Raw genomic sequence first — 11837 nt, 5'->3', positions numbered from 1 at the left:
GTGTTATGACTATGAAGGCGTGGAGATCAGACCTCATAACAATTCCATATCGTGTTGCTCCTGAAACTTCAGCACTCTCCGTGCAGACATGGTTTATTAAACAAAACTGATATCAGAGCAATAACATATTATTCTCACATACACCACGGCAAACCACTAGGTTGAAAGCTAAGTCAACAATTAAGGGTCGTGTGCAGAAGTTGCAAGAAAGGAAAAATGGCGTTTAAATCTCAAATGTACCTATGCTAACTTAACACGATATAAGGATATATAGGAGCTATACAACAGTGTCTTCGCTCTGCACATGCGCAGCTGTGACAGATGTTTGTTCGCGCGTGCTATGTTGGCTCGGGCGGATTAAGACACCGGGCCCAACTCCTCACGGGCAGCCGGGCCCCCGGTGCGCCCCCCCCTCTCCCAGGCCCTGCAGCCAGGCGCGCAACACCCATTGCCACCCCCCCCGTCCCCCCGGTCACTGTGTCTATAGTCGAATACACAGTTACCATAAATGACCTCACGGGCACTTTACTTTATAATAAAGACTACGGTAGCAAAGATCACATTATGCTAAGGATTGGATAGACTTTATACACAAGGACATAATTATGTGACGTTTTACGATCAATTTTGAAACTAGCCACGAGAATTCACAAGAATATCTCTTATATTTAATACACATTACGCAAAATTGATTTTTATTATAACCTGTCTGCACTCCAACGTGCATCTTTTATACACGCCACCATTTTAATGATCTAAATTGTATTTTAGAGATTAAATTTATGAGAAGTAGATGAGTGCACAGAACACGCGCATTTGACAGATTCACCATTCCAAGATGGCGCCCGTTTCCATGACCGTAGTCCTTCGTTTATTGTAATGTCGGGATACCGGAAGTCACCCCGAGCGACGGGCCGAGCTCTTCTACAGCTTTGGATCCCGCTCACCGAGCTCGGGCTGCGGGTTTGGATACAGCGGCTCCTCTGCTGATGTTCGGATCCTCTGCTGTGCTCTGCGACGGTAGAAAGGTAAGACCGAGGTCACAGGGTTCATGTCGGTTGAGAGCTTCCGGGTCATCACGCACGAGGGAGACATGAGGATGAACGTGTTGATGAATGTTTCATACCAGAATGAGCGGCTCCCTGTGGGTCCCTCGGACTCTCGAGGTGAGATCCAGGCTGACCACAGACCCCAGGGGCCGCTCCTCATACAGAGCAGGCGCAGGCGACTCTCAGCGTTTGCATCAAGAGTGAGGCCTTGAGAGACTTCAACAGTGTGTGGCCGGGCTCGGGTAAACCCGGCTTTGAAAGGAGGTTTCAACAGTGTGTGGCCGAGCTCGGGTAAACCCGGCTTTGAAAGGAGGTTTCAGCAGTGCGTGGCCGGGCAAACTCGGCTTTGAAAGGAGGTTTCAACAGTGTGTGGCCGGGCTCGGGTAAACCCGGCTTTGAAAGGAGGTTTCAACAGTGTGTGGCCGAGCTCGGGTAAACCCGGCTTTGAAAGGAGGTTTCAACAGTGTGTGGCCGAGCTCGGGTAAACCCGGCTTTGAAAGGAGGTTTCAACAGTGTGTGGCCGAGCTCGGGTAAACTCGGCTTTGAAAGGAGGTTTCAACAGTGCGTGGCCGGGCTCGGGCAAACTCGGCTTTGAAAGGAGGTTTCAACAGTGTGTGGCCGGGCTCGGGTAAACCCGGCTTTGAAAGGAGGTTTCAACAGTGTGTGGCCGGGCTCGGGCAAACTCGGCTTTGAAAGGAGGTTTCAGCAGTGCGTGGCCGGGCTCGGGTAAACTCGGCTTTGAAAGGAGGTTTCAACAGTGTGTGGCCGGGCTCGGGCAAACTCGGCTTTGAAAGGAGGTTTCAACAGTGCGTGGCCGGGCTCGGGCAAACTCGGCTTTCAAAGGAGGTTTCAGCAGTGCGTGGCCGGGCTCGGGCAAACTCGGCTTTGAAAGGAGGTTTCAGCAGTGCGTGGCCGGGCTCGGGTAAACCCGGCTTTGAAAGGAGGTTTCAACAGTGTGTGGCCGGGCAAACCCGGCTTTGAAAGGAGGTTTCAACAGTGTGTGGCCGGGCTCGGGTAAACCCGGCTTTGAAAGGAGGTTTCAACAGTGCGTGGCCGGGCTCGGGTAAACCCGGCTTTGAAAGGAGGTTTCAACAGTGTGTGGCCGAGCTCGGGTAAACTCGGCTTTGAAAGGAGGTTTCAGCAGTGCGTGGCCGGGCTCGGGTAAACTCGGCTTTGAAAGGAGGTTTCAGCAGTGCGTGGCCGGGCAAACTCGGCTTTGAAAGGAGGTTTCAGCAGTGCGTGGCCGGGCTCGGGCAAACTCGGCTTTGAAAGGAGGTTTCAGCAGTGCGTGGCCGGGCTCGGGTAAACCCGGCTTTGAAAGGAGGTTTCAACAGTGTGTGGCCGAGCTCGGGTAAACTCGGCTTTGAAAGGAGGTTTCAACAGTGCGTGGCCGGGCTCGGGTAAACCCGGCTTTGAAAGGAGGTTTCAACAGTGTGTGGCCGAGCTCGGGTAAACTCGGCTTTGAAAGGAGGTTTCAACAGTGTGTGGCCGGGCTCGGGCAAACTCGGCTTTGAAAGGAGGTTTCAACAGTGCGTGGCCGGGCTCGGGTAAACCCGGCTTTGAAAGGAGGTTTCAACAGTGTGTGGCCGGGCTCGGGTAAACTCGGCTTTGAAAGGAGGTTTCAGCAGTGCGTGGCCGGGCTCGGGTAAACCCGGCTTTGAAAGGAGGTTTCACCAGTGTGTGGCCGGGCTCGGGCAAACTCGGCTTTCAAAGGAGGTTTCAGCAGTGCGTGGCCGGGCTCGGGTAAACTCGGCTTTCAAAGGAGGTTTCAGCAGTGCGTGGCCGGGCTCGGGTAAACCCGGCTTTGAAAGGAGGTTTCACCAGTGTGTGGCCGGGCTCGGGTAAACCCGGCTTTGAAAGGAGGTTTCACCAGTGTGTGGCCGGGCAAACTCGGCTTTGAAAGGAGGTTTCAGCAGTGCGTGGCCGGGCTCGGGTAAACTCGGCTTTCAAAGGAGGTTTCAGCAGTGCGTGGCCGGGCTCGGGTAAACTCGGCTTTCAAAGGAGGTTTCAGCAGTGCGTGGCCGGGCTCGGGTAAACTCGGCTTTGAAAGGAGGTTTCAACAGTGCGTGGCCGAGCTCGGGTAAACTCGGCTTTGAAAGGAGGTTTCAACAGTGTGTGGCCAGGCTCGGGTAAACCCGGCTTTGAAAGGAGGTTTCACCAGTGTGTGGCCGGGCTCGGGTAAACCCGGCTTTGAAAGGAGGTTTCAACAGTGTGTGGCCGGGCTCGGGTAAACTCGGCTTTGAAAGGAGGTTTCAGCAGTGCGTGGCCGGGCTCGGGTAAACCCGGCTTTGAAAGGAGGTTTCACCAGTGTGTGGCCGGGCAAACTCGGCTTTGAAAGGAGGTTTCACCAGTGTGTGGCCGGGCTCGGGTAAACCCGGCTTTGAAAGGAGGTTTCAGCAGTGCGTGGCCGGGCTCGGGTAAACTCGGCTTTCAAAGGAGGTTTCAGCAGTGCGTGGCCGGGCTCGGGTAAACCCGGCTTTGAAAGGAGGTTTCACCAGTGTGTGGCCGGGCTCGGGTAAACCCGGCTTTGAAAGGAGGTTTCACCAGTGTGTGGCCGGGCAAACTCGGCTTTGAAAGGAGGTTTCAGCAGTGCGTGGCCGGGCTCGGGTAAACTCGGCTTTCAAAGGAGGTTTCAGCAGTGCGTGGCCGGGCTCGGGTAAACTCGGCTTTCAAAGGAGGTTTCAGCAGTGCGTGGCCGGGCTCGGGTAAACTCGGCTTTGAAAGGAGGTTTCAACAGTGTGTGGCCGAGCTCGGGTAAACTCGGCTTTGAAAGGAGGTTTCAACAGTGTGTGGCCGGGCTCGGGTAAACCCGGCTTTGAAAGGAGGTTTCAGCAGTGCGTGGCCGGGCTCGGGTAAACTCGGCTTTGAAAGGAGGTTTCAACAGTGTGTGGCCGGGCTCGGGCAAACTCGGCTTTGAAAGGAGGTTTCAACAGTGTGTGGCAGGGCTCGGGTAAACTCGGCTTTGAAAGGAGGTTTCAACAGTGTGTGGCCGAGCTCGGGTAAACTCGGCTTTGAAAGGAGGTTTCAACAGTGTGTGGCCGGGCTCGGGTAAACCCGGCTTTGAAAGGAGGTTTCAGCAGTGCGTGGCCGGGCTCGGGTAAACTCGGCTTTGAAAGGAGGTTTCAACAGTGTGTGGCCGGGCTCGGGCAAACTCGGCTTTCAAAGGAGGTTTCAGCAGTGCGTGGCCGGGCTCGGGCAAACTCGGCTTTCAAAGGAGGTTTCAGCAGTGCGTGGCCGGGCAAACTCGGCTTTGAAAGGAGGTTTCACCAGTGTGTGGCCGGGCTCGGGCAAACTCGGCTTTGAAAGGAGGTTTCAACAGTGTGTGGCCGGGCTCGGGCAAACTCGGCTTTGAAAGGAGGTTTCAACAGTGTGTGGCCGGGCTCGGGCAAACTCGGCTTTGAAAGGAGGTTTCAACAGTGTGTGGCCGGGCTCGGGCAAACTCGGCTTTGAAAGGAGGTTTCAACAGTGTGTGGCCGGGCTCGGGCAAACTCGGCTTTGAAAGGAGGTTTCAACAGTGTGTGGCCGAGCTCGGGTAAACTCGGCTTTGAAAGGAGGTTTCAACAGTGTGTGGCCGGGCTCGGGTAAACCCGGCTTTGAAAGGAGGTTTCAGCAGTGCGTGGCCGGGCTCGGGTAAACTCGGCTTTGAAAGGAGGTTTCAACAGTGTGTGGCCGGGCTCGGGCAAACTCGGCTTTCAAAGGAGGTTTCAGCAGTGCGTGGCCGGGCTCGGGCAAACTCGGCTTTCAAAGGAGGTTTCAGCAGTGCGTGGCCGGGCAAACTCGGCTTTGAAAGGAGGTTTCACCAGTGTGTGGCCGGGCTCGGGCAAACTCGGCTTTGAAAGGAGGTTTCAACAGTGTGTGGCCGGGCTCGGGCAAACTCGGCTTTGAAAGGAGGTTTCAACAGTGTGTGGCCGGGCTCGGGCAAACTCGGCTTTGAAAGGAGGTTTCAACAGTGTGTGGCCGGGCTCGGGCAAACTCGGCTTTGAAAGGAGGTTTCAACAGTGCGTGGCCGGGCTCGGGTAAACTCGGCTTTGAAAGGAGGTTTCAACAGTGTGTGGCCGGGCTCGGGCAAACTCGGCTTTCAAAGGAGGTTTCAGCAGTGCGTGGCCGGGCTCGGGCAAACTCGGCTTTGAAAGGAGGTTTCAACAGTGCGTGGCCGGGCTCGGGTAAACTCGGCTTTGAAAGGAGGTTTCAACAGTGTGTGGCCGAGCTCGGGTAAACTCGGCTTTGAAAGGAGGTTTCAACAGTGTGTGGCCGGGCTCGGGTAAACCCGGCTTTGAAAGGAGGTTTCACCAGTGTGTGGCCGGGCTCGGGTAAACCCGGCTTTGAAAGGAGGTTTCAACAGTGTGTGGCCGGGCTCGGGTAAACTCGGCTTTGAAAGGAGGTTTCAGCAGTGCGTGGCCGGGCTCGGGTAAACCCGGCTTTGAAAGGAGGTTTCACCAGTGTGTGGCCGGGCAAACTCGGCTTTGAAAGGAGGTTTCAGCAGTGCGTGGCCGGGCTCGGGTAAACTCGGCTTTCAAAGGAGGTTTCAGCAGTGCGTGGCCGGGCTCGGGTAAACCCGGCTTTGAAAGGAGGTTTCACCAGTGTGTGGCCGGGCTCGGGTAAACCCGGCTTTGAAAGGAGGTTTCACCAGTGTGTGGCCGGGCAAACTCGGCTTTGAAAGGAGGTTTCAGCAGTGCGTGGCCGGGCTCGGGTAAACTCGGCTTTCAAAGGAGGTTTCAGCAGTGCGTGGCCGGGCTCGGGTAAACTCGGCTTTCAAAGGAGGTTTCAGCAGTGCGTGGCCGGGCTCGGGTAAACTCGGCTTTGAAAGGAGGTTTCAACAGTGTGTGGCCGAGCTCGGGTAAACTCGGCTTTGAAAGGAGGTTTCAACAGTGTGTGGCCGGGCTCGGGTAAACCCGGCTTTGAAAGGAGGTTTCAGCAGTGCGTGGCCGGGCTCGGGTAAACTCGGCTTTGAAAGGAGGTTTCAACAGTGTGTGGCCGAGCTCGGGTAAACTCGGCTTTGAAAGGAGGTTTCAACAGTGTGTGGCCGGGCTCGGGTAAACCCGGCTTTGAAAGGAGGTTTCAGCAGTGCGTGGCCGGGCTCGGGTAAACTCGGCTTTGAAAGGAGGTTTCAACAGTGTGTGGCCGGGCTCGGGCAAACTCGGCTTTGAAAGGAGGTTTCAACAGTGTGTGGCAGGGCTCGGGTAAACTCGGCTTTGAAAGGAGGTTTCAACAGTGTGTGGCCGAGCTCGGGTAAACTCGGCTTTGAAAGGAGGTTTCAACAGTGTGTGGCCGGGCTCGGGTAAACCCGGCTTTGAAAGGAGGTTTCAGCAGTGCGTGGCCGGGCTCGGGTAAACTCGGCTTTGAAAGGAGGTTTCAACAGTGTGTGGCCGGGCTCGGGCAAACTCGGCTTTCAAAGGAGGTTTCAGCAGTGCGTGGCCGGGCTCGGGCAAACTCGGCTTTCAAAGGAGGTTTCAGCAGTGCGTGGCCGGGCAAACTCGGCTTTGAAAGGAGGTTTCACCAGTGTGTGGCCGGGCTCGGGCAAACTCGGCTTTGAAAGGAGGTTTCAACAGTGTGTGGCCGGGCTCGGGCAAACTCGGCTTTGAAAGGAGGTTTCAACAGTGTGTGGCCGGGCTCGGGCAAACTCGGCTTTGAAAGGAGGTTTCAACAGTGTGTGGCCGGGCTCGGGCAAACTCGGCTTTGAAAGGAGGTTTCAACAGTGCGTGGCCGGGCTCGGGTAAACTCGGCTTTGAAAGGAGGTTTCAACAGTGTGTGGCCGGGCTCGGGCAAACTCGGCTTTGAAAGGAGGTTTCAACAGTGCGTGGCCGGGCTCGGGCAAACTCGGCTTTCAAAGGAGGTTTCAGCAGTGCGTGGCCGGGCTCGGGCAAACTCGGCTTTGAAAGGAGGTTTCAGCAGTGCGTGGCCGGGCTCGGGTAAACCCGGCTTTGAAAGGAGGTTTCAACAGTGTGTGGCCGGGCAAACCCGGCTTTGAAAGGAGGTTTCAACAGTGTGTGGCCGGGCTCGGGTAAACCCGGCTTTGAAAGGAGGTTTCAACAGTGCGTGGCCGGGCTCGGGTAAACCCGGCTTTGAAAGGAGGTTTCAACAGTGTGTGGCCGAGCTCGGGTAAACTCGGCTTTGAAAGGAGGTTTCAGCAGTGCGTGGCCGGGCTCGGGTAAACTCGGCTTTGAAAGGAGGTTTCAGCAGTGCGTGGCCGGGCAAACTCGGCTTTGAAAGGAGGTTTCAGCAGTGCGTGGCCGGGCTCGGGCAAACTCGGCTTTGAAAGGAGGTTTCAGCAGTGCGTGGCCGGGCTCGGGTAAACCCGGCTTTGAAAGGAGGTTTCAACAGTGTGTGGCCGAGCTCGGGTAAACTCGGCTTTGAAAGGAGGTTTCAACAGTGCGTGGCCGGGCTCGGGTAAACCCGGCTTTGAAAGGAGGTTTCAACAGTGTGTGGCCGAGCTCGGGTAAACTCGGCTTTGAAAGGAGGTTTCAACAGTGTGTGGCCGGGCTCGGGCAAACTCGGCTTTGAAAGGAGGTTTCAACAGTGCGTGGCCGGGCTCGGGTAAACCCGGCTTTGAAAGGAGGTTTCAACAGTGTGTGGCCGGGCTCGGGTAAACTCGGCTTTGAAAGGAGGTTTCAGCAGTGCGTGGCCGGGCTCGGGTAAACCCGGCTTTGAAAGGAGGTTTCACCAGTGTGTGGCCGGGCTCGGGCAAACTCGGCTTTCAAAGGAGGTTTCAGCAGTGCGTGGCCGGGCTCGGGTAAACTCGGCTTTCAAAGGAGGTTTCAGCAGTGCGTGGCCGGGCTCGGGTAAACCCGGCTTTGAAAGGAGGTTTCACCAGTGTGTGGCCGGGCTCGGGTAAACCCGGCTTTGAAAGGAGGTTTCACCAGTGTGTGGCCGGGCAAACTCGGCTTTGAAAGGAGGTTTCAGCAGTGCGTGGCCGGGCTCGGGTAAACTCGGCTTTCAAAGGAGGTTTCAGCAGTGCGTGGCCGGGCTCGGGTAAACTCGGCTTTCAAAGGAGGTTTCAGCAGTGCGTGGCCGGGCTCGGGTAAACTCGGCTTTGAAAGGAGGTTTCAACAGTGCGTGGCCGAGCTCGGGTAAACTCGGCTTTGAAAGGAGGTTTCAACAGTGTGTGGCCAGGCTCGGGTAAACCCGGCTTTGAAAGGAGGTTTCACCAGTGTGTGGCCGGGCTCGGGTAAACCCGGCTTTGAAAGGAGGTTTCAACAGTGTGTGGCCGGGCTCGGGTAAACTCGGCTTTGAAAGGAGGTTTCAGCAGTGCGTGGCCGGGCTCGGGTAAACCCGGCTTTGAAAGGAGGTTTCACCAGTGTGTGGCCGGGCAAACTCGGCTTTGAAAGGAGGTTTCACCAGTGTGTGGCCGGGCTCGGGTAAACCCGGCTTTGAAAGGAGGTTTCAGCAGTGCGTGGCCGGGCTCGGGTAAACTCGGCTTTCAAAGGAGGTTTCAGCAGTGCGTGGCCGGGCTCGGGTAAACCCGGCTTTGAAAGGAGGTTTCACCAGTGTGTGGCCGGGCTCGGGTAAACCCGGCTTTGAAAGGAGGTTTCACCAGTGTGTGGCCGGGCAAACTCGGCTTTGAAAGGAGGTTTCAGCAGTGCGTGGCCGGGCTCGGGTAAACTCGGCTTTCAAAGGAGGTTTCAGCAGTGCGTGGCCGGGCTCGGGTAAACTCGGCTTTCAAAGGAGGTTTCAGCAGTGCGTGGCCGGGCTCGGGTAAACTCGGCTTTGAAAGGAGGTTTCAACAGTGTGTGGCCGAGCTCGGGTAAACTCGGCTTTGAAAGGAGGTTTCAACAGTGTGTGGCCGGGCTCGGGTAAACCCGGCTTTGAAAGGAGGTTTCAGCAGTGCGTGGCCGGGCTCGGGTAAACTCGGCTTTGAAAGGAGGTTTCAACAGTGTGTGGCCGGGCTCGGGCAAACTCGGCTTTGAAAGGAGGTTTCAACAGTGTGTGGCAGGGCTCGGGTAAACTCGGCTTTGAAAGGAGGTTTCAACAGTGTGTGGCCGAGCTCGGGTAAACTCGGCTTTGAAAGGAGGTTTCAACAGTGTGTGGCCGGGCTCGGGTAAACCCGGCTTTGAAAGGAGGTTTCAGCAGTGCGTGGCCGGGCTCGGGTAAACTCGGCTTTGAAAGGAGGTTTCAACAGTGTGTGGCCGGGCTCGGGCAAACTCGGCTTTCAAAGGAGGTTTCAGCAGTGCGTGGCCGGGCTCGGGCAAACTCGGCTTTCAAAGGAGGTTTCAGCAGTGCGTGGCCGGGCAAACTCGGCTTTGAAAGGAGGTTTCACCAGTGTGTGGCCGGGCTCGGGCAAACTCGGCTTTGAAAGGAGGTTTCAACAGTGTGTGGCCGGGCTCGGGCAAACTCGGCTTTGAAAGGAGGTTTCAACAGTGTGTGGCCGGGCTCGGGCAAACTCGGCTTTGAAAGGAGGTTTCAACAGTGTGTGGCCGGGCTCGGGCAAACTCGGCTTTGAAAGGAGGTTTCAACAGTGTGTGGCCGGGCTCGGGCAAACTCGGCTTTGAAAGGAGGTTTCAACAGTGTGTGGCCGAGCTCGGGTAAACTCGGCTTTGAAAGGAGGTTTCAACAGTGTGTGGCCGGGCTCGGGTAAACCCGGCTTTGAAAGGAGGTTTCAGCAGTGCGTGGCCGGGCTCGGGTAAACTCGGCTTTGAAAGGAGGTTTCAACAGTGTGTGGCCGGGCTCGGGCAAACTCGGCTTTCAAAGGAGGTTTCAGCAGTGCGTGGCCGGGCTCGGGCAAACTCGGCTTTCAAAGGAGGTTTCAGCAGTGCGTGGCCGGGCAAACTCGGCTTTGAAAGGAGGTTTCACCAGTGTGTGGCCGGGCTCGGGCAAACTCGGCTTTGAAAGGAGGTTTCAACAGTGTGTGGCCGGGCTCGGGCAAACTCGGCTTTGAAAGGAGGTTTCAACAGTGTGTGGCCGGGCTCGGGCAAACTCGGCTTTGAAAGGAGGTTTCAACAGTGTGTGGCCGGGCTCGGGCAAACTCGGCTTTGAAAGGAGGTTTCAACAGTGCGTGGCCGGGCTCGGGTAAACTCGGCTTTGAAAGGAGGTTTCAACAGTGTGTGGCCGGGCTCGGGCAAACTCGGCTTTCAAAGGAGGTTTCAGCAGTGCGTGGCCGGGCTCGGGCAAACTCGGCTTTGAAAGGAGGTTTCAACAGTGCGTGGCCGGGCTCGGGTAAACTCGGCTTTGAAAGGAGGTTTCAACAGTGTGTGGCCGAGCTCGGGTAAACTCGGCTTTGAAAGGAGGTTTCAACAGTGTGTGGCCGGGCTCGGGTAAACCCGGCTTTGAAAGGAGGTTTCACCAGTGTGTGGCCGGGCTCGGGTAAACCCGGCTTTGAAAGGAGGTTTCAACAGTGTGTGGCCGGGCTCGGGTAAACTCGGCTTTGAAAGGAGGTTTCAGCAGTGCGTGGCCGGGCTCGGGTAAACCCGGCTTTGAAAGGAGGTTTCACCAGTGTGTGGCCGGGCAAACTCGGCTTTGAAAGGAGGTTTCAGCAGTGCGTGGCCGGGCTCGGGTAAACTCGGCTTTCAAAGGAGGTTTCAGCAGTGCGTGGCCGGGCTCGGGTAAACCCGGCTTTGAAAGGAGGTTTCACCAGTGTGTGGCCGGGCTCGGGTAAACCCGGCTTTGAAAGGAGGTTTCACCAGTGTGTGGCCGGGCAAACTCGGCTTTGAAAGGAGGTTTCAGCAGTGCGTGGCCGGGCTCGGGTAAACTCGGCTTTCAAAGGAGGTTTCAGCAGTGCGTGGCCGGGCTCGGGTAAACTCGGCTTTCAAAGGAGGTTTCAGCAGTGCGTGGCCGGGCTCGGGTAAACTCGGCTTTGAAAGGAGGTTTCAACAGTGTGTGGCCGAGCTCGGGTAAACTCGGCTTTGAAAGGAGGTTTCAACAGTGTGTGGCCGGGCTCGGGTAAACCCGGCTTTGAAAGGAGGTTTCAGCAGTGCGTGGCCGGGCTCGGGTAAACTCGGCTTTGAAAGGAGGTTTCAACAGTGTGTGGCCGAGCTCGGGTAAACTCGGCTTTGAAAGGAGGTTTCAACAGTGTGTGGCCGGGCTCGGGTAAACCCGGCTTTGAAAGGAGGTTTCAGCAGTGCGTGGCCGGGCTCGGGTAAACTCGGCTTTGAAAGGAGGTTTCAACAGTGTGTGGCCGGGCTCGGGCAAACTCGGCTTTGAAAGGAGGTTTCAACAGTGTGTGGCAGGGCTCGGGTAAACTCGGCTTTGAAAGGAGGTTTCAACAGTGTGTGGCCGAGCTCGGGTAAACTCGGCTTTGAAAGGAGGTTTCAACAGTGTGTGGCCGGGCTCGGGTAAACCCGGCTTTGAAAGGAGGTTTCAGCAGTGCGTGGCCGGGCTCGGGTAAACTCGGCTTTGAAAGGAGGTTTCAACAGTGTGTGGCCGGGCTCGGGCAAACTCGGCTTTCAAAGGAGGTTTCAGCAGTGCGTGGCCGGGCTCGGGCAAACTCGGCTTTCAAAGGAGGTTTCAGCAGTGCGTGGCCGGGCAAACTCGGCTTTGAAAGGAGGTTTCACCAGTGTGTGGCCGGGCTCGGGCAAACTCGGCTTTGAAAGGAGGTTTCAACAGTGTGTGGCCGGGCTCGGGCAAACTCGGCTTTGAAAGGAGGTTTCAACAGTGTGTGGCCGGGCTCGGGCAAACTCGGCTTTGAAAGGAGGTTTCAACAGTGTGTGGCCGGGCTCGGGCAAACTCGGCTTTGAAAGGAGGTTTCAACAGTGTGTGGCCGGGCTCGGGCAAACTCGGCTTTGAAAGGAGGTTTCAACAGTGTGTGGTCGAGCTCGGGTAAACTCGGCTTTGAAAGGAGGTTTCAACAGTGTGTGG

General features: G+C 56.6%; 1 protein-coding gene across 1 annotated transcript in view; it reads left to right on the top strand.

Moving 5' to 3' along the window:
• Positions 1-891: 891 nt before the first annotated feature.
• LOC144807280 (uncharacterized) overlaps positions 892-11837 on the top strand; it is a 326964-nt gene continuing 316018 nt past the window's right edge. Inside the window, exon 1 of the mRNA XM_078673111.1 lies at positions 892-1028. The gene's annotated coding sequence lies outside the window, so the exon portion shown is untranslated. The remainder of the gene's footprint in view (positions 1029-11837) is intronic.

This window comes from Lissotriton helveticus, chromosome 1_2, assembly GCF_964261635.1.
Source record: "Lissotriton helveticus chromosome 1_2, aLisHel1.1, whole genome shotgun sequence".
NCBI classification, from domain to species: Eukaryota; Metazoa; Chordata; class Amphibia; order Caudata; family Salamandridae; genus Lissotriton; species Lissotriton helveticus.
This window is presented reverse-complemented; position numbering and strand designations above follow the sequence as displayed.